Source organism: Carcharodon carcharias, chromosome 4, assembly GCF_017639515.1.
Source record: "Carcharodon carcharias isolate sCarCar2 chromosome 4, sCarCar2.pri, whole genome shotgun sequence".
In the NCBI taxonomy this organism is placed as follows: Eukaryota; Metazoa; Chordata; class Chondrichthyes; order Lamniformes; family Lamnidae; genus Carcharodon; species Carcharodon carcharias.
The window spans coordinates 95,671,037-95,692,100 of NC_054470.1; positions in this window are offsets into that span (position 1 = coordinate 95,671,037).

The following is a 21,064-nucleotide window of genomic DNA, read 5'->3' on the forward strand; positions in this document are numbered from 1 at the left end:
AGCATACATTCGGGATTGTTTCCTAGAACAATATGTTGTGGATCCAACCTGGGATCAGGCTATTTTGGATCTGGTAATGTGCAATAAGGCAGGTTTAATAAATGATCTCAGAGTAAAAGATCCCCTAGGAAACAATGACCATAACATGGTGGAAGTTAGCATTCAGTTTGAGAGTGGGCAACTTAGCTCAGAAACAACTGTGTTAAACTTAAATAAGGGTAATTACAAGGGATTGAGGGCAGAATTGACTGGAGTGGACTGGGAAAGGAGTTTAGCAGAAAGGACGGTTGATGAACAATGGCAGACGTTTAAGAAAATAGTTCATCACTCACAACAAAGATATATCCCAGTGAGGAAGAAGGATTGTAGGAAAGGGATAAACCAGCCATGGTTACCAAGAAAGTTAAGGGTAGTATCAAAGTGAAAGAAAAAACATACAATGTGACAAATATTAGTGGTAAGCCAGAAGATAGGGAAAGTTTTAAAAGCCAGCAGAAGATGACCAAAAAAAAGTAAAGAGGGAGAAAATAAACTTTGAGGATAAACTAGGAAGTAATATAAAAACAGACAGTGAGAGCTTCTTTAAATATATAGAAAGGAAGAGAGAGGCCAAAGTCAATATAGGTCCCTTAAAGAATGAGGATGAGGAAATAATAATGGGGAACCGGGAAATGGCACAGGAGTTGAATAAATACTTTGCATCAGTCTTCATGGTAGAAGGCACTAATAGCATACCAAAAATACTAAATAATCATGGGGTAAAAGCGGGGGAGGAAATAAATACAATAACTATCACTAGAGAAAAAGTACTAGGGAAAATAATGGGGCTAAAAGGCTGATAAGTCCCCTGGACCTAATGGGTTGCATCCTAGGATATTAAAGGAAATAGCTGCAGAGATAGTGGATGCACTGGTAGTAATCTTCCAAGAACCCTTAGATTCTTGAGAAGTCCCAGAGGATTGGAAAACTGTCAATGTAACACTTTTATTCAAAAAAGGGGGGAGACAAAAAACAGGTAACTATAGCCAGTTAGTTTAACACCTGTCATCAGAAAAATGTTAGAGTCCATTATAAAGGATATAATAGCAGAGCATTTAGAAATGCATAATCTAATCAAGCAGAGTCAGCATGGCTTCATGAAGGGGAAATCATGCCTGACAAATTTATTTGAATTCTTCCAGGAGGTAATAAGCAGGATAGATAAAGGAGAACCATTAGATGTAATATATTTGGATTACAAAAGGCATTTGATAAGGTACCGCTCATAAGGCTACTTAATCAGATAACAGCCCATGGTGTTGGGGGTAGTTTATTAGCATGGATGGAGGACTGGTTAACTAATAGAAAACAGAGGGTTGAGATATGGGAGGGCGGAGGGGCGCATTTTTAGGATGGCAACCTGTAACTAGTGGAGTGCCACAGGGGCCAGTGTTTGGGCTACAATTATTTACAATATATAATTACTTGGATGAGGGAAATGAATGCACTTTCACCAAGTTTGCGGATGACACAAAAATAGGTAGGAAGGCAAGTGGTGAGGATGAGACAGTCTACAGAGGGATATAGACAGGTTAAGTGAGTGGGAAAACATGTGGCAGATGGAATATAATGTGGGAAAATGTGAGGTTATGCACTTTGGCAGGAAGAATAGAGGAGCTGAATATTACTTAAATGGAGAAAGACTGCAGAAAGCTGCAGCACAGAGGGATTTGGGGGTTCTCGTGCATGAATCACAAAAAGCTAGCATACAAGTTCAGCAGATAATAGGTAAGGCAAATGGAATGTTGGCCTTTATTTCAACAGGAATGGAATATAAAAATAGGGAAGTCTTGCTAAAACTATGTAAGGCACTGGTTAGCCTGCACCTAGAATACTGTGAACGGTTTTGGTACCTTAGCTAAGCAAAGATATGCGTGCATTGGAGGCAGTCCAGGAAGGTTCACTAGGTTGATCCCAGGAATGGAGGGATTTTCTTATGAGGAGAGGTTGAGTAGGTTGGACCTGTACTCACTGGAGTTTAGAAGAATAAGAATGACCTTATTGAAACATATAAGATTCTTAGGGAACTTGACAGGATAGATGCAGAGAGGCTATTTCCCCTTGTGGGAGAGTCTAGGACGAGAGGGCATAATCTCAGAGTAAGGGGTTTCCCATTTAAAACAGAGATGAGAAGGAATTTCTTCTCTCAGAGGGTGGTGAATCGATGAAATTCTTTACCACAGAGGGCTGTGGAGGCTGGGTTGTTAAGTATTTTCAAGGCTGAGATAGACAGATTTTTAATCAGTAAAGGGATCAAGGGGTATGGGAAAAAGGCAGGAAAGTGGAGCTGAAGATTATCAGATCAGCCATGATCTCATTGAATAGCAGAGCAGGCTCGATGGGCTGAATAACCTACTTCTGCTCCTACGTCTTATGGTTATGGTCAGAGTTTTGCTATACATGGGTTACTGGAGATAGTAGTGTCTGATAATGGAACGGTATTCACCAGCGAGGAATTCCAAAGATTTGCAAGTCTCAATGTCATAACATATTTAAGTCCTCGCCACACCACCCTGCATCCATTGGGTTGTCTGAGAGGCAGTCCAGACCTTCAAGTCCGGAATGGAAAAACCGGATGGAAACTCTATTGCAACTAGATTATCATGCTTCCTACTCAGCTATAGGACTATGCCACACATGACCACCAGTATTGCCCCCAGAGAGTCATTGATGAAAAGATGTCTCAGGACACGTTTGAGTCTCATCAGGCCAAATTTAAAGGGGAGGGTGGAGAGAAGTCAGGAGGCCCAGAAAAATGGACATGATTACTAAAGTCATGAAAGAAACTTCACTGTTTGAGACAGTTTTTACAAAGATCTTTGAAGATGGGCCCTATTGGCTATCAGGTGGAGTTAATGCAGTCACAGGACCTCTGTCTTACCACATTTTGATCAACGTTTGGATAATTAGGAGACAAGTAGGTCACTTCAGGAAAAGGGAAACATATGTACAAGAAAGGATGTGCCAAGCCTTCCCGTTGGAGTCTACACCACATGTAGAATGGACTCGTCTTGGTTTGGAAATATCTGTTGGACCCATTGAGCCTGAGAGAGTCAAAGAAACAAACTTACAGGTTCCTACTGGAGAGCCTAGCGGACAGATGACTACATTTGACACATTTAAAGAAGCCTCTAGAGGGAACAAATTTGTAAATAGTTTATTTATGTAAATAGTTGATATATTGTAAAGATTGTAAATTGTACCTTCAATTAAAGGGGGAGGCATGTGGTAATCTGAGGTGCAAACACCTTCAAGAGAATGTGAGCAGACTGACCACGTGATTATATTACCCAATTGCTGGGTAGTGTGGGCTACATTGTTAATCGATAGTTTAAGAATAGATTTTGTTTTGAGAAGCTCACATGAGTTAGTGCTCCATTACTTATGTTAATAAACAGCATGTGCCTCATTTTACAATGGTCTCTTCATCTGCATCATGTTGATTACCAACTCATTCATCAATACATAGGCGTTCAGCAGAGTTCGCTGAGCAAAGCGACCCGACAGAAGGAACATAACAGAAATCAACAGGAAGTGAGGTTATTTCATCCTCCACAGGGTGTTTTGAATGTCTGATGAGTATCTGGATAGTTAGCAGTTCCCATTGTCTTGATAGAACTACAGTTGATCAAAGTCCAGTACTTTGCATTTTTAATACCTTCCTTCCAAGAGAGTCTCTGTTTGGAGTGGACGTTGGCACCCACCAGGTGTGAAATTTCATGCAACAGGTATGCAGTGCAATTCATATAGAAGTTTTCGAGAAAAGTGGTCAACATTACAGTATCAGACATCAGGTGATTGTGGTAGCCATTTTTTGATTAGTTTCTTGTATTTCTTTAAAAATAGATCTTCTTTAAACAGCTCAGTATGCCTCTGGTTAGCTGGTGAGGTTGTAGGTAGTTCTCACTCAGTCGGAGGGCAGATAAATTCCAGATTTGCACTAAATGCAAAGGCCAGAGGGAAAAAGGACATATTACCTGCTGGTCGCAATGGCGACTTTTCACACCATATCGTCCCAATCTGGTCTCATTAATCATGTATTCCTGGGAAACACGCCAGGCCGCTGGTGGGGTGGCCTCTATTTGCCCACCCTGTTGTCACATCAGGCTTTCAGTAAACCGGGTTCAGCATTTAAAGGCCACCTCTGCAAATAGATAGCACTCTTCAAGTGTTAGGAAGCTGCTACAAAATCATGGCTGCCAAAGGGAGGAAACATGCTGCCCTCAGATTTACCCACACCTCCCTGGAGCATCTATTGGACACAGTGGAGGCCTGCCATGAAGTCCCCTGCACCACTCTGGGCGAAGACCAGCAAGCAAGATGACAATCCAGCATGGGAGGCGATAGCAGTGGTGGTCAGCACCATAGCCCTGCAAAAGAGGAAGGCCAACCAGTGCCAAAACAGGATGAATGATCTCCATTCTGCCAGGATAAGTCATTCTTCTCATTACTTTCAACTCACTCACTCTCATCCACAGGAATCTCACTCACTGCCAGTTCATGGGACATCACCATTCATTCTCTCACACACACCCTTATTGTCCTCATCCCATCCATGGAACCACTCACCACCCACACATGCCAGGCATACTTATCATCTGAACAATTTCTCCTTCAACTCCTCTCACTTCCTCTAAATAAAAGGTGTGGCTATGGGTACCCGCATGGGTCCCAGCTATGCCTGTCTCTTTATGGCGTATGTGGAACATTCCTTGTTCCAGTCCTACTCCGGCCCCCTTCCACAACTCTTTCTCCGGTACATCGATGATTACTTCGGTGCTGCTTCATGCTCTCATCGGGACTTGGAAAAATTTATTAATTTTGCTTCCAATCTCCACCCCTCCATCATTTTCACATGGTCCATCTCTGACACTTCCCTTCCCTTCCTTGACCTCTCTGTCTCAATCTCTGGTGATAGACTGTCCACCAATATCTATTACAAACATACCGACTCCCACAGCTGCCTCGACTACAGCTCCTCACACCCCGCTTCCTGTAAGGACTCCATCCCATTCTCTCAGTTCCTTCGCCTCCGTTGCATCTGTTCCGATGATGCCTTCAAAAACAGTTCCTCTGACATGTCCTCCTTCTTCCTTAACCGAGGTTTTCCACCCACGGTCGTTGACAGGGCCCTCAACCATGTCCGGCCCATCTCCCGCACATCCGCCCTCACGTCTTCTCCTCCCTCCCAGAAACATGATAGGGTCCCCCTTGTCCTCACTTATCACCCCACCAGTTTCTGCATTCAAAGGATCATCCTCCACCATTTCCGCCAACTCCAGCATGATGCCACCACCAAACACATCTTCCCTTCACCCCCCCATCGGCATTCCGTAGGGATCGTTCCCTCCGGGACACCCTGGTCCACTCCTCCATCACCCCCTACTCCTCAACCCCCTCCTATGGCACCACCCCATGCCCACGCAAAAGATGTAACACCTGCCCCTTCACTTCCTCTCTCCTCAACGTCCGAGGGCCCAAACGCTCCTTTCAAGTGAAGCAGCATTTCACTTGTATTTCCCCCAACTTAGTCTACTGCATTCATTGCTCCCAATGTGGTCTCCTCTACATTGGAGAGATCAAACGTAAACTGGTTGACCGCTTTGCAGAACAACTGCGGTCTGTCTGCAAGAATGACCCAAACCTCCCTGTCGCTTGCCATTTTAACACTCCACCCTGCTCTCTTGCCCACATGTCTGTCCTTGGCTTGCTGCATTGTTCCAGTGAAGCCCAACGCAAACTGAAGGAACAACACCTCATCTTCCGACTAGGCACTTTACAGCCTTCCGGACTGAATATTGAATTCAACAACTTTAGGTCTTGAGCTCCATCTCCACCCCCTTTCTGTTTCTTCCCCCTTCCTTTTGTTTTTTCCAATAAATTATACAGATTTTTCTTTTCCCACCTATTTCCATTACTTTTAAATATTTTTAAATCTTTTATGCTCCCCCCACCCCCACTGGAGCTATACCTTGAGTGCCCTACCATCCATTCTTAATTAGCACATTCGTTTAGATAATATCACCAACTTTAACACCTATGTGTTCTTTTGTTCTTTTGTCTGTGACATCTTTTGATGATCTGCTTCTATCACTGCTTGTTTGTCCCTACAACCACACCAACCCCCTCCACTTCTCTCCCCCCTCCACAAACCACCCCCTCCCCCCCACCAATGCCCACACACCTTAAACCAGCTTATATTTCACCCCTTTCTTGGATTCACTCAAGCTCTGTCGAAGGGTCGTGAGGACTCGAAACATCAACTCTTTTCTTCTCCGCCGATGCTGCCAGACCTGCTGAGTTTTTCCAGGTAATTCTGTTTTTGTTTTGGATTTCCAGCATCCGCAGTTTTCTTGTTTTTATACTTATCATCTGGCCTGGCAGGTGTCCTGCTTACACTCTCTCCATCTGTATTCATGCAGGTCAAGCTGGCATACAACAAAAGGGAGAGGTCGCAGACTGGTGGAGGAACGCCTGACATCAGGTTCCACACGGACTTTGAAAACAGAGCCATCCAGCTGGCCGGTGAAGAGCTGGACCAGTCCTGTGTTGATGGGAGGTCGGCAGTGCTCAACCATGTGAGGATCCAGCAGTGCAACATCCATCAGACAGCCATGCTGTGAGTGATGTGTCCTGTTTCATAGGCCACTGCCATGCACTAATTATCTCTCCTTGCTTTCACAGGCACATTTGGGAAACAGCTGAGGGACTCCATGACCCAGGGCCTCCAATCAAACCCCGAAGGCACCTCAAAAGAGGAATTTGCTGAAACCCTCATTGAAGATCCATCACAGCGTTCACCCATACCCTTCACCAGCACAGAGACACAAACCTTGGTGGGAATAAGCTTTAGAGTAGCCTCGGGATCACAATCTGGTGAGCACATCACACTGTCTGATCCACAGCAGGCAGAGGCAGGGTCTTCCCAGATTTTCAGCACCCGGAGAATAGCTGGAGACAAGAAATATGCTGAGTCTCAGTTAATGACGAGCCTCTGGAGTTGGTCAAACCTCAGTTACTGGAGCTGCAAAGGCAAACTCGGGAACATCAGAAAGCGATGTCTCCTGCACTCCTTAGATTGTAAGGTGTATTGGAGGAGTCCATCTGCCTTCAGTCTGAGGTGATAGTGCCAGCGTACCAATGCACTGAGGTCAACACTGGTAGGATAGTGGCTGCCATTGAGACCTTGGTTCAGGACATTGGTCCTGCACTGCTGCACGGGCTGAACTCCATCACTGATGCCATAATTGGCCTTCAACACTGTCAATGCGAGAGGGCTGTAGAGCAGCTCGATCTCACTCCAGCTTTGCCTTCTCCTCAAGGAGTCAGCCAGGGGCCCTCAGGCACCCACAGGGAGGAGGTTCAGCAGGGCCTTCCAGGCAGATGAGAGTGTCTGGCCCATCTGAATCCCCTCTTCCTGTGACCCCAGCAAATCCAGCTCCACAGGTCGAGGAGGGTGCCACTGCCACAAAACAAGAGACCAAAAGCAGGCCGGGCCTTCCAAGTCTCAGCCCTCCAGAGTACGCCCACCAAGTTCCATCACACACAGGGCATAGCAGTCAGGTGGCTATCTCCACCTCTGCTGTGGATTTCTGGGGAGAGGGAGGCACCAAGATGTAGTGGCAAAGTTAGGAAGGTTAAGAAGATGTCATTGCACAGCCTGGGCACGGATGTTAATCACTTGTACATAATGTTCACTCTGTTAATAAGCTCCCAATAATGTCCCCCTGCCTGTGGCTCTTTGTTCTGATAAGCAGTGTTCATGTCACTTAGATGTGAAACCTTGGGACCTGTACAAGATAAAGGCGGATGTCTCAGTTCAGGCCCTCCTCCCTGTGCTCTGTGCAACCTTCCCAGCACACTGATGGTGCGCCTTCACTGTCACTGGACACATCAGTCAAGCCTGCACCTCGATGGGGCTTATCATTGCTGCCAGAATGTCCGGGGCCAATGGCACAGAGTTCTGTCACTTTCCCTGTGTGCTCCCAGCACCTTTGAGGTGAGGCTGGCCCCTATCCCAGCAGCATCTGTGTCCGTTGACGGTGTGGTCCTGAATGGTTCAGCTCACAAAGTCTGCCATAGGATCAGGAGAAGTTAAAGTTTCCCCGCTACATCCCCATGATTTGACCCTGTTCACAGAGCACAAGCGAGATGCCATCAGCCAGACAGGAGTCAGACATTCACATAAGCTATGTGAGGATCTTTAGAGTGTCCCAACTGCATCTGGTCATCATCCTCCTGGAATGTAGAGACTATGGACATCTGCTGTGGAAAGGAGCCTTATCACAGAGGGTATGTGTGTTGTCATCAGCCAGACAGGAGTCAAATGTTCTCAGAGGCTATGTGAGGATCTATGGTGTCCCTTCATTGCATGTCATCATCATCCATCACAAATCTAGCAGCTATGAGGGCCTCCAGAGCATGTCTGCCTCATCTGGCCAGTGTGATTGCCTCATCGTCGTCATCCTTGTCATCGAGGGTCTCCCCATCCTCAACCCCATCGACGTCCTCATCCATCTCCTCCTCAGGCAGCTCCTCTCCCCAATGCAGTGTCACTTTGTGAAGGGTGAGGCAGGTGACTGCAATATGTGATACCCTCTGTGGACTGTTTTGCAGGGGTCCACCAGGCCGTCCCAGGCACCGGCACCTCATTTTCAACGTTCCGTTGAAGGTACGAGTTGCAGCACGAGCCTTGTTATACCTACTCTCTGCTGCAGTCTGAGGCCGCTGCACGAGTATCATCAGCCATGTCCTCTGTGGGTAGCCCTTGTCCCTGAGGAGCCAACCCTGCAACCTCTCTGGACTCTGGAAGACGTCAGGGATCTGAAACCTACTGAGAACATGGGAGTTGTGGACACTCCCTGGGAATCGGGGGCAGACCTGCAAGATGCGTTTGTGGTGCTCGCACACCAGCTGAACGTTCAGCGAGTGGAAGCCATTGCGGAGATGGCGTCTATTTATGAGTGGAGGCTTGTGATATCCCGCAATGTGGAGCCCTGAAAGGAGTAAAGATTGAGCGCCGCAGTCACTTTCTTTGCATTGGCAGTGGATGCCCTCCATGATCTCATGTCACTAAATCCTGCAGCAAGTGGCACATTTGACCAACCAGCTCCCTGGACACGCGCATTCTTCGGCAACACTGGTTCTCGGTCATCTGCAGTAATGACAAGTGCCATCTATAGACCCTGGGTCTAGCTAGGCGCTGACCAACGACTACTCACTGTGGCTCTTTGGCAGCGTGTGCCGGAGCCCCAGCCACCTCTTCTTCCTGAGAGTGCTGCTCCTCCCTCTGCACTGCAGGCGCCTCTGTCACTCTCTTTTTCGTCTTCAATCTTTGTACACCACGAGGCATTCAGCTGTCTCCAGGCTCCATGCTCCTGATGTACTCCTCCTTTAGGATGAAAGAGAGAGGCATGTGGGTTAGCATGGTGTACTAAGAACCTCTCTTGGTTAAGTCTGAAGACCCCCCTAACACATCCTGGTGAGTGCTAGTCACCACTTGGATCACCAGAGTTTAGTGCACTGCATGGCTGCCCAAAACCCCATCCTCCTCTGCGCCACTCCACCTGACCGACTGGTGGCAGCTTTGCCCATTGGACTGCATGCTGTGCTCTCAGTTCAGGTGCAGGCATTCTCCTAACCCGCGCTGCAAGGCTGCACTGTTAGCTTGAACCATGGGGTAGACTAGTCCAAACTGGGATGATGACATTGCAAGAGGCTGTGAGTGACTTCACCAGTGACTGCTCCATGGCCAGCTTTGGCAAGGAGACTGTACAACGTGCCCAGTCATCCAATTGTTCTGCAGTCCACTAGAATGCTCATTGATTTGCAGTCTGTGCCGGAGGGGTAAAAAGCTTTGGACCACTTGGTGGCATTTTCATGCCTCTGCTTTGCTTGAGTGGGCAGATAAGCTAGAGGCCAGAGTCCAAGTATGTCAATGTGGCTGTGCCTGAACCTTCTCAACTGCAGGGGAATGGTCACTTTATACAAGGTTTCCATAATGCGTGGTTGCTTCTCACCCCTCCCTCCACATTGCTTGTGCACTACTATCAACCACAGTACAGCCCTTGCATGCACCCCCCCGCCCCCCCCCACCCCCGCCCCCCCGACCCCAACAGCAGTGCAGCTGTTGTTCCGGCACCGCGCTGTCAGCCAGCTGAGAAAAAGCGATTTGCTAGTGCCCTCACATGAATGCGCGGCACCTCAACATTGAAGTCCAACAGGCAACCCTTGCGAGCGCTGCGTAACATTACTGTGCACTCACCTCCAAGTTCCCCTTGAAGTGCAGCTCGCCAGGTGCACACTTTATAAATGCTGTTGTGAATCACATCAGTGTGCAATCATGCCGACGCGCCGGGATGACCAGCAGGGCTTATACTTATATGCAGATGTATTAAAATGAAGTTCCCGACTTGTGGTGGTGGGAACACAGCCCGTCATTGATGGGCAGAGCGGACGATTGCAAACTAGTTTCACCACAGCGTGAAACTGATTTTTGGCCTTCCCACCATATTGTCCGCTCACACCCGCCATGATGGCCGATGCCAATGGGCACAGAAAATTCCACCAATAGTTTCCTGTCGTCGTGACATAATATAATACTCTAAACAATGGCAGCATTATGGTGAATCCGTACTACACCTCTGCCAAGACCAATTCATCCTTCCTCAGGTGTAGTGCCCAAAACTGAACACTATGCTTCATATGGGGTCTGATACAACTGAAGCATAAATTCCTTATCTTTGTTTCTCAGCACCTTTCGAAAGAAGCCAACATTTCATTAGACATTTTTAGTTCCTTTTTGTATTTGCTAGCTTCAAAATATTTTTGCCCTTAGACTTTAAATGTATTTGCTTTTCTTCAGTTCCTAGTCTCACTATTTGGGAAACACAAACTCTAATTTATCTTTCTTATATCCAAAGTGGATGACCTCACACTTGCCCACAGTGAACTCCTACTGCTATAGTTTTCCCTCCCAGTTTGTCTGTGTTACATTGCAACTTCCTACTCTCAAATGCACTTTCATCTTACCCTCAGTCTCCTACCTCCCAACCAACTTCTAACCTGTCAAAACACTAACTCCAATTCCATGCATTCTAATTTTTGTCTCTAATCTTTTGTGCAGAATCTTTTTGCACACCTTCTAGAAGTTTACAACAAGCTCAGACATTCCCTGATGAAAGCATCTTTAGCAGGTCCAATTCGCCAGTTAAGGGCCTCAATAGCCTGAGGGTGAGTGGACTGACCGATACCTTGCCCGCCCATCGTAACATGGGGGACAGTTTGGGCGTGGGTGGGAAGGCTGAGGGTTGGCCACGCATTTTATTTTACATGCTGCCCTGCCTGCAGTTAGGCTGGTGGGGGAAAGCGGTTAGTTGGGGAGTGGGGAGGGGGATGTTGTAACATTCCCCACCATGCGTTATTTGCTGTCATCTGCATTCTTCTTCTACAAGCAGGGATAAAAGGGCCCTGTATTGAAAAACGAGGTCTGTGAGATCAGTTGTAACAAAGTGCTCAAGGCAAATCACCCTTATGTTGGCATAGAACTCTAGGAACATTGTGCTGCTGAATTGCTGCTTGAACTTTAACTCATTTTGTGGCCAATACAAGCTAAATTACAATATGGCAGAGGTGGGCAGAAGAAATTTAGCACTCTGCATTAGTAATTGGCACAGTAGCTTTCGTGTGGCTGTACCAAATTTGCAATGAGAAGCCATGGACAAGTTAGATAAGGTATTCAATTAAGATGACCAAAGAAGAGTCATTTTCGACTCGAAACGTTAGTTCTATTTCTCTCTCCACAGATGCTGCCTGCCTGAGTGTTTCCAGCACTTCTGTTTTTATTTCAGATCTTCTGCAATATTTTGCTTTAATCGTCACATGCTTGTTCATTTATCATGGCAATGATGGAAAGATCATAACATTTCTTACTCATCTGCCAGGTTTGGGTCATTGGTGAACTTGTATCGATGTGCTCTGTCATTTCAATCCATAAGCCTTTCTGCCAAATAAATAGCTTTAGCAACGCATGATCTAAGATTTTTGTTAGGATTACTTTCTGGTATATCCAGATTAAGTCAAATAAATTAAAGCAGCAATAACCAACGCAAAAGAAAATCCAGTGCAAGGCACAAATAGCAGGGATGAAAAATTATTGTTATGAGAAGAGACTTGAGATGCCGGGAGTATTTCTTTTGGAATAGTAAATGCTAAGAGGAAGTTTAATCGAGGTTTTAAAAGTACAAAGTGTCCTGACGGGGAAAGATTATTTTCTCCGGTTAGGGTCGAGGGATCATTTAAATTTGTAATTAAAAGAGTGACGAGAGAGTTTAGGAGGAAATCTTTATGCGGATGACTGGTGGATCAAGTTTCTCCACAGCGTGTTGTTGAGGCAGAAAATCAATGCATCATTTAAGGGAAAAGTAGATAAACATTTGTATTAGAGGAAGGTGCAGGGAGATGGGGTGATTGCAGGACATTAGTTTTCAATTGTTCCGGCAATGAACTGCCAGAGATGCAATGGACTGAATAGTCTCCTTTGTGCTGTCTACGGTTCTGTGATTCTAAGTGAGATTCTTGAACAGAAAGATTCCTTCAACATGAAGCCTGTAATTCATAAACTTGGTCACAGCCAAGGTAATTGGACCTCTTTTTTTCAATAATATCAAATGCAACTGGCTTATTAATGTGGCCCAAATAATTATCCTGCCAGAAATAATCTATTTTACAGTATCTTTCAATCTCTGTGGAGACTATATTCAGTTTGAATAAGAATGATGTAAATTCTGTGCAGCCTCTTGTGATATGATAAGGATGAAATTTTATCCCATGTAGAATAGAAAATCATAAGAAATGGTCTACTTTGGATTACTTCCCAGAAATCCAGATTCAGATCTGGATGAATTCAAATTGTTGTTTGTAGGTTATTTTTCTAGTGGAAACTTGGTTGAAATTTTGCTATACCATTTTAGGAATAAATTCATCAATACTATTTTAATCAAGTTAAAGCGTTCCTAAAAGTAATGGTATTTTAACTGGATCATTAGCGAATGTTTTTCCTACTATTTTGAAAATGCCCTTATCCTGTTTGCCTACCTATTTCCCTCACCCCTGCATGATCGTTCAAAATGAACTCCTCTATGTGGTAATCACCATCCTGACTTCAGGGCACAGAACATCAATAATGAACTGTCAGAACTCCTCCTCTGAGAGTTGAAATTTTTTGTAAATCTCTCACTTTCTGATAACAAGTAAATCTAATAATCCCTCTATCGGTTACTGTCGGTCAAAATATAGTCATAAGGAACTGTCAAAAATGGGCCAAATTTGCTGTCGGTATGTTATTTATGCACAAATGTCAGGGAAGAGACAGATGTGACGTTAAACATGGGTATGCAAAGGTTGCTGTCTGAGGTGCACTGTTCTGCTGAAAATGAAGTCTGGCCCCCATTGAAATTCATTGATCAGGGTGAATTTACTGTATTTGCATAGTGGGTATGAACTAAACTCACCAGAGAAAGTTAAGTCTTATCTATTTAAGTGTAAATAGCCTTTTAACAATATTATAAGTGACATTTACTGCCTGTCAACTTAGCTAGCACTGAAAATTTTGCTTTTAATTTTTGCATGAAATTTTAAAATTGTAAAAAATATTTTTTAAATTTACCTTTACTGTTTTTTCCACTTGCCTGGATAAGTGCAGCTCCAACAAGCTTGACACCATCCAGGACAAAGCAGCCCACTTGATTGGCACCCCTTCCACAAACATTCACTCCCTTCACCCTGATGAACAGTAGTAGCAGTGTGTACCATCTACAAGATGCACCGCAGGAACTCATCAAGGTTCCTTAGATAGCACCTTCCAAATCCACAACCTCTACCATCTAGAGGACAAGGGCAGGAGACACATGGGAACACCATCACCTGGAAGTTCCCCTCCAAGCCACTCACTATCCTGACTTGGAAATATATCACTGTTCCTTCACCTTTGTTTTTGTTTGTCTCTTAATCCAATCCTTCTCCCTTTTTATTTCTCTTTCTGTACCTGATTTGAGCTTGAATTCACCCCCTCTAATTTACACTTCCTCCTCAGTGCTGGCGCTGTTAATTTCACAATCTCTCAATCTACTGGGTTAAGGTACACAATAAACAGTATCTCCAACAAGAGAGAATCTAACCATTGCCCCTTGACATTTAATGGCATTACCATCACTGAATCCCCCATTATCAACATCCTGGGGGTTACCATTGACCAGAAGCTGAACTGGACTAGCCATATAAATACAATGGCTACAACAGCAGGTGAGAGACTAGGAATCCTGCAGTGAGTAACTCACTGCCTGACTCCCCAAAGCCTTTCCACCATCTACTAGACACAAGTCAGGAGTGTGATGGAATACTCTCCCCTTACCTGGATGAGCGCAACTCTGACAACGTTCAAGAAGCTTGACACCATCAAGGACAAAACAGCCCATTTGATTGGCACCCCATCCCCAAACATGCACTCTCTCCGTCACCAACGCACAGTGGCAGCAGTGTGTACCATCTACAAATGCACTGCAGAAACTCACCCAAATCTCCTTAGACAGCATCTTTCAAACCCACAATAGCTACCATCTAGGAGGACAAGGGCAGCAGACACATGGGAGCACCACCACCTGGAAGTTCCCCTCCAAGCCATTCACCATCCTGAGTTGGAAATATATCGCCTTCCTTCACTGTCGCTGGGTCAAAATCTTGGAACTCCCTTCCTAACAGCATTTTGAGCCTACCAACACCACATGGACTGTAGCGGTTCAAGAAGGCAGCTCGCTGCCACCTTCTCAAGGGCAATTAGGCGTGGGCAATAAATGCTGGCCTAGCCAGTGACACCCGCATCCCATGAATGAATTTTTTAAAAAGTTGCTAGCCCTGTTTTCCTCCATGTGCTGTTATCAACTTGCATTTTGAGTGACTTGTCATGCAAAAAAATTAAAAAACATGAACAGGCAAGGGCAAGTCTAAGTAATGGCAGATACTGTAAGATGACCTGCTGGAACAAAATTATAGCCCACCATCTTCAGGAAATTAAAAAACTTATTGGATTTTCCAGTTCTTCATTGGAAGTAAAGCAGACATGTATTTCTCCCCACCCACTGACTCTACTGTTTTCCTACGGTACATCCATTTACATTAGTGTTAGTGGGCTCCCAGCGGTTAATGGCTGCAAGTGCCTCTTAGGGTCTCAGATGGTACAATGGAATTTTCTTGGTTAAATGTGGTGCAAAGACAGGCAGGACACTTTGGAGCACAGGGAAAGAAACAACCTAATGCCACAGCAATGACACAGAGGAGGTGACTAAAGCATGTAATGTCATCTTCACAAATCCCAGACCAGCTATCAGTACCAGAAAATATGCAATAGCCTGCAGGGAATGGGCAATTAAGATAAGTGGTTCACTCCCACAGCATTAAAGCTATTGCAAGCAGTGCTTTTTACATTGGCATCTTAACACAATCAGTATCTCATGGAGCATGTGCTATAACTGTAGACATAAGGAAGCTGTCGCTGATTGATACCCTGATAAATAATGTATGTTGTCCAATGCCATTCATGCTTGAACTATCATTGCCAGCCATCTGAATGCCACCATTATGAGTCTTAAAATTTCCATGTAGTCACTGGATGCTATTCCAGATCTCCACCTGAGCTGAAGAGACTGCCAAATAAACTGTGTCACACTTGTGTTACTAAAAAAAAATGGCACGTAATGTGAAGGAGCAACACCGACAGGTGGAGGAACAGCAAATATACAGAAGTTTACCCCACACCCACTTTGCCTTGAGGAGGATGCATTAAGCATCGTAGGAAGTCTGGTGGCAGAAAGATTTGGAGATCAGTGGTCACAGAGCAGAATCAAAAATTTTGAGCATCTAAGTGGACCAGGCTTCAGTAGGTAAAATGTGCTCTCAGCCAATTGACTGAAATTGCACTCCACTCTGAAATTAACAGGAGTCCCACTAGCGATAGGGCTCTTATTAATTTTTGTGATTTGTTCTCTATTCAAACAAAAGGCTTTTAGATGTACCTGACATAGTGGAATAGGAGCCCTCCCATTTTTGGCTGCTGCCCCGCCTGAAGACCATCATCCATGTCACCATTCAATCCAACACTTCTGTCCGTGCGCTTCCTCAGAAGCAAGCACCAGGGGGGGCTTCAGAATTGTGATATAGAATGCAGTGCACTGGGTGATGCACAATTCTCACAAGGCAGGAAGGATGAAGGGTTAGAAGATGGGAGTGTTGTTGTCTCCAATTGAAGGGATCAGATGCATCAGGGTCTTGACTGCGGGGACTCAGACCACAGGCCTTGTTGAACCTGTTTCAAAAGGAAGGATAAGAATAGGGCATCAAACCAATGTGTAAACATTGCAATCTGGCTCTCAAATGGTGCAGCAGCTGTCAGATCTGCAGGAGGAGTGCATCATTGGAATGCAAAGCACCATCCAGGAAGGTTTGTACTTACTGCACCATTCTCTGGAGATGGAAGAACTGCACAGGTCGACATCATGAATGAGACCTTTGCCGTGTCTGCTTATTCACGGATGGCTTATTCTGTTGTCATGCAAGTCTTGGGAGTTTCCCCATTGAATGGAACACAGGTAAAGGTTTCTCAGCTGTGATTGAGAGCATTTGGTCTGTATTCCTGCCTATTGAAGACTGTAACTGGCACAAATGGTCTCACAGACAGGTCTACACAGAATCTAGTGTTGTCTTAGGAATCCTGATCCAGTGAGTCTATCTGAGGTTCTACTGATGCCGGAACATGTTCTCTTGTCTGATTTGGAGAGAATCCCAGCCTGCAACTGGTCCTTCTTAATACAATAACTACTGGAGACAACAATAACCTGAGTTTTCTGAAACTTGTATACACTAAAAATCAGCCAGCCACCCTCTCCAACTTAATTACTCAAAGTACCTAGGAAATTTCATGGTTAGTGAAACCTGGAAAGTGAGGCACAAAAGGGGAAGCAAAGACTCAGGAACCTTTCTGTTCTATAAAATGTTGGCGCAATCATTTTGAGCTATACTATTTTGCTGCTTTTTGTCCCGCCCCCACGTGCACCTTTGAGAAAGACAGATGATGTTGTGTGGTGCATTATAGGGAAATGCCAAAAAATTGTCAGAGCCTTGAATTCTGAGGAAATGTGATCAAGCACAGATATTGAGGTTTGGGTGTCTTTACAGGTATAATCTTAGAAATTTACAGCATGGAAGATGGTCATTCAGCCCATCATGTCCGCATTGGCCAACAAAGAGCCTAATTCCACATTCCAGCTTTTGGTCCATAGCCTTGTAGGCTAGTGCACATCTAAGTACTTTTTAAAAAAATGTTATGAGGGTTTCTGTCTCTACAAACCTCTCAGACAGTCAGTTCCATATCCCCACCATCCTCTGCATGAAAAAATTTCCCCTTGAATCTCCTCTAAATCTACTACCTCTCACCCTAAATCTATGTCCCCTGGTTATGGATCCCTCAACCCAGTGGAATACAGCATTCCTATTCATTCTTTCTAGACCCCTCATAATGTATACACTTCAATTAGGTTTCAACCTCCTCTGTTTAAAAGAATACAATGTTCACCTATACAATCTTTTCTCAGAGCTAAAATTCTTCAATCCAGGCAACATCCTTATAAATCTCTCTTGTGCAGTAACCAGAACTGCTTGCAGTACTCCAGCTGTGGACTAGCCAAAGTTTTATACAATTCCAGCAAAACCTTGCTGCTCTTATATTCTATGCCTTGGCTAATAAAAGCAAGTATCCCATTTGCCTTCTTGATCACCATGGCCAGAATTTTACATTGATTGAGCAGGCGCACGCCCGACCCGAATGTTCGTGAAATAGCGAGCAATATTGAGGTTGGCGGGCATGCATGGGAGTCGGAGCCTTGCCCAAAATTAAGCCGTAAAAAGTCTACTGTCCACAATTTTACGTTACCGACTTCACGCTCGTTGCACAGGCAAAATGGGCATGCCCATTTTTAATGACTTGTCACCCAAGGGCAGGATGACAAAGGTCTGGAGCATTGCTGCTGTGAGTAGCGAGGAGTTTAGGAGATAGTTTTCTGCTGGTTGCTTAGTGAAACTTGACAGCTTTATCTCTGCTTTGATCTTCAGTCTTTGCATTGTTAGCCTTCATTTCAGGACTCATTGGTGTCGCCAAGGCCCTTGGAGGATTTATACCATGTGGACCCTTCCAGCAACCAGACAGCCTTCTGTTTTTCTGGTAATGGGGATTCTGTAATCTACTGGTGAAAGCTCCTCTGAGGAGGAAGAGAGGGGCAGAAAGGAGAGGAGGCCAGCTGTCCCCAGACAGAGTCCAAGGGAGCGGCCTGTGGGAGGAGAGGCTCAGGCACAGGGGATGCAGGGCCAGCAGGGAGTACAAAGCGGAAGGAGCTGCAGGAGATGCCACTATCCTGCTGCCAGAGTGTACAGGCAGCGATGCAGCTACCTCAATATGCCAGTGATGTAATACCGAAGGAGGCCCTCTCCAGGGAAACTGTGACCTCCATATGTCAGATGGCTGGGCTGGAGATCACCTCCAACTGTGTGGGTGGCCACCCCATGCCAGTGGCTCTGAAGGCCACAGTGGCCCTCAACTTCTATGCTTTCGGCTCTTTCCAGGGCTCAGTGGGGGATCTGTGCAGAGTGTCCCAATCAGCTATCCACAGTTGCATGAAGCTGGTGACTAACGCTCTGTTCAGGCGGGTCATGACATTTATTCATTTCTGGATGGACGAGGCCAGCCAGGCTGAGCGAACCAGAGGCTTTGCTCCAATTGCTGGGTTCCCCTGCATCCAGGGTGCCATCGGCTGCACACGTGGCCACCAAGGCACCAGTGGGTAAGCCCGGTGCCTTCATCAACAGGAAGGGATTCCAATCGATGAACATCCAGATAGGCGGGCTGGTGAGACAACGGAGATCTGCATCATGGTGCCATTATCTTTCAATGAACAATGGGGTCTCTAGGTTTGAGGTTTCCATTATAGGTGAGACAACACAACAATGTTTTTACACACACCGATACTCTCGCATCTGTGCACACCCTTACTTTCGTCAGAGACCCCTGCCTCTCCATAACCGGTGGACTAAGCTAGGCACTGGTACTCCATCTCTAAGGCAGCCATCTTGTACCTCCTTAATATGAGCAGGTTTTGGGGGCCTCCGCCCTGACCTCTCAATGTTGTTATGGCTCCTCTTCTCCTGAAAGGATGGAGGAGCATTGATTAGACTGATCTCTTACAGCAACGCCATTGCAGCCTGGCCAACCTCACTACGGAACACCTTGCACATCTAAGTCATGGCCCTCAACCTGCAAAGCAGTCAGGCCAAGCAGCCAGAGCTCACCACCTTGGCTGGTGCTGATATCATTGACAGTTGGCACTCAGACTCTTACACCCCTGAGCACCACGGGCGAACAGCCAGCCATTAACACTTCTCCACACAGGTCCATGCCAACTTGGTGCTCACCTTTTCTGAGCACAGAACCTTTTGCAGCACTGCACTCATGTGCCAACTTGGTGCTCACCCTTGCTGAGCCCAGAACCTTTTGCAGCACTGCACCCATGTGCGCTGCACAACATCATGGCTGCTGACCTCGGCCCATTCTTTCTTGGTCAGATGCGGTGGCCTCCTATTGCTATCCCTGGGGATGAGGATGTCCCACCTGGCACTGACCTCATCCACAAGGATTCCCAGGCACTCATCCAAGAACCGGGGGGCTGAGTGCCTACAGGACTTGCCCTCCCTCCTGACAGGCCCAGCAGGTGCAGATGCCTTGGCAGCTCAAAAAAAATGTTTTGTCAAACAACTCCAAAGCTACAAAGTGTCCCCTGGCAGCCCTCAGGGAGTTTGCTGCTTTTAAATCCCCAACCGAGTTGTCATTGGACCAGGCGCCCAACAGGTTAACCCCCTCCCCTGCTCTTCCGACCTTTGAGCAGACGTATTTTGTGTTGGGCCAGCCAGTGTGGAATAATGTTGGTAATGCGATCTCACCCAGGAGTGGAATATACGTCCACTTCTGGGCCCGCTGACTTGGCGTGAACGCCAAGCATGAAATTCAAGCCCATTTCTATCTGTCCAGCCACTTTTAGGGATATGTGGGCATATACTCCAATGTCCCTCTGTTCCTCTACACTTCTAAGTGTTCAACCATTTTTGTGTATTCCCTTGACTTGCTAGCCTTCCCCAAATACAGTATCTCACACTTATCCCGATTGAGCTCCATTTGCCATTGTTCCACCCATTTGACTATTCCATTGATATTTTCCTGTGTTCTACAGTTTTCTTCTTCGTTATCAACCTCGTGAACAATTTTTGTATTATCTACAAACTCTTAACCATGTCCCGTACACTCAAGTCCAAACATTGATATACACCACAGAAAAAGGGGACCCAGCACTGAGCCTTGCTGAACCCCACTGGAAACAGTCTTCCAGTCACAAAAACACTCATCAACTATTACCCTTTGCCTCTGCCTCTGAGCCAATTTTGGATCCATCTTGCCACTTAGGTCCCAAGGGCTTTTACTTTCATGACCAATCCGCCTTCTGGAACTTTATCAAAAGCCTTGCTAATATCCATACAGATGATGTCAAATGCATGACCTTCATTGGCCCTCTTTGTCGCCTCCTCAATAAATTCAATCATGTTAATCAGACACAACATTTCTGGAACAAATCTGCACTGACCGTCTTCGATTTTTCTAAAGGAAGATTTACCCTGCCCTTCAGGACTTTTTCCAATAATTTTTCCTACCACATTCGTTCCCTAGTTTTATCAGGGCCAGGATTTTTTGGATGGTGGGGTTTCCGCCATCCGAAAAGTTGGCAGGGAGCGCATCCCGCCAATGCTGTCTGCCCTGATTTCACGCTCTGAGCAGTGTCAGCTGGCTGCAAGTGGGACTTCCACCCCTCACTTGAGAGGAAATCGTGTCTTAGAGAATGGCCAGCCAATCTGATTGGCCGCAGATCTCTAGTCCCTG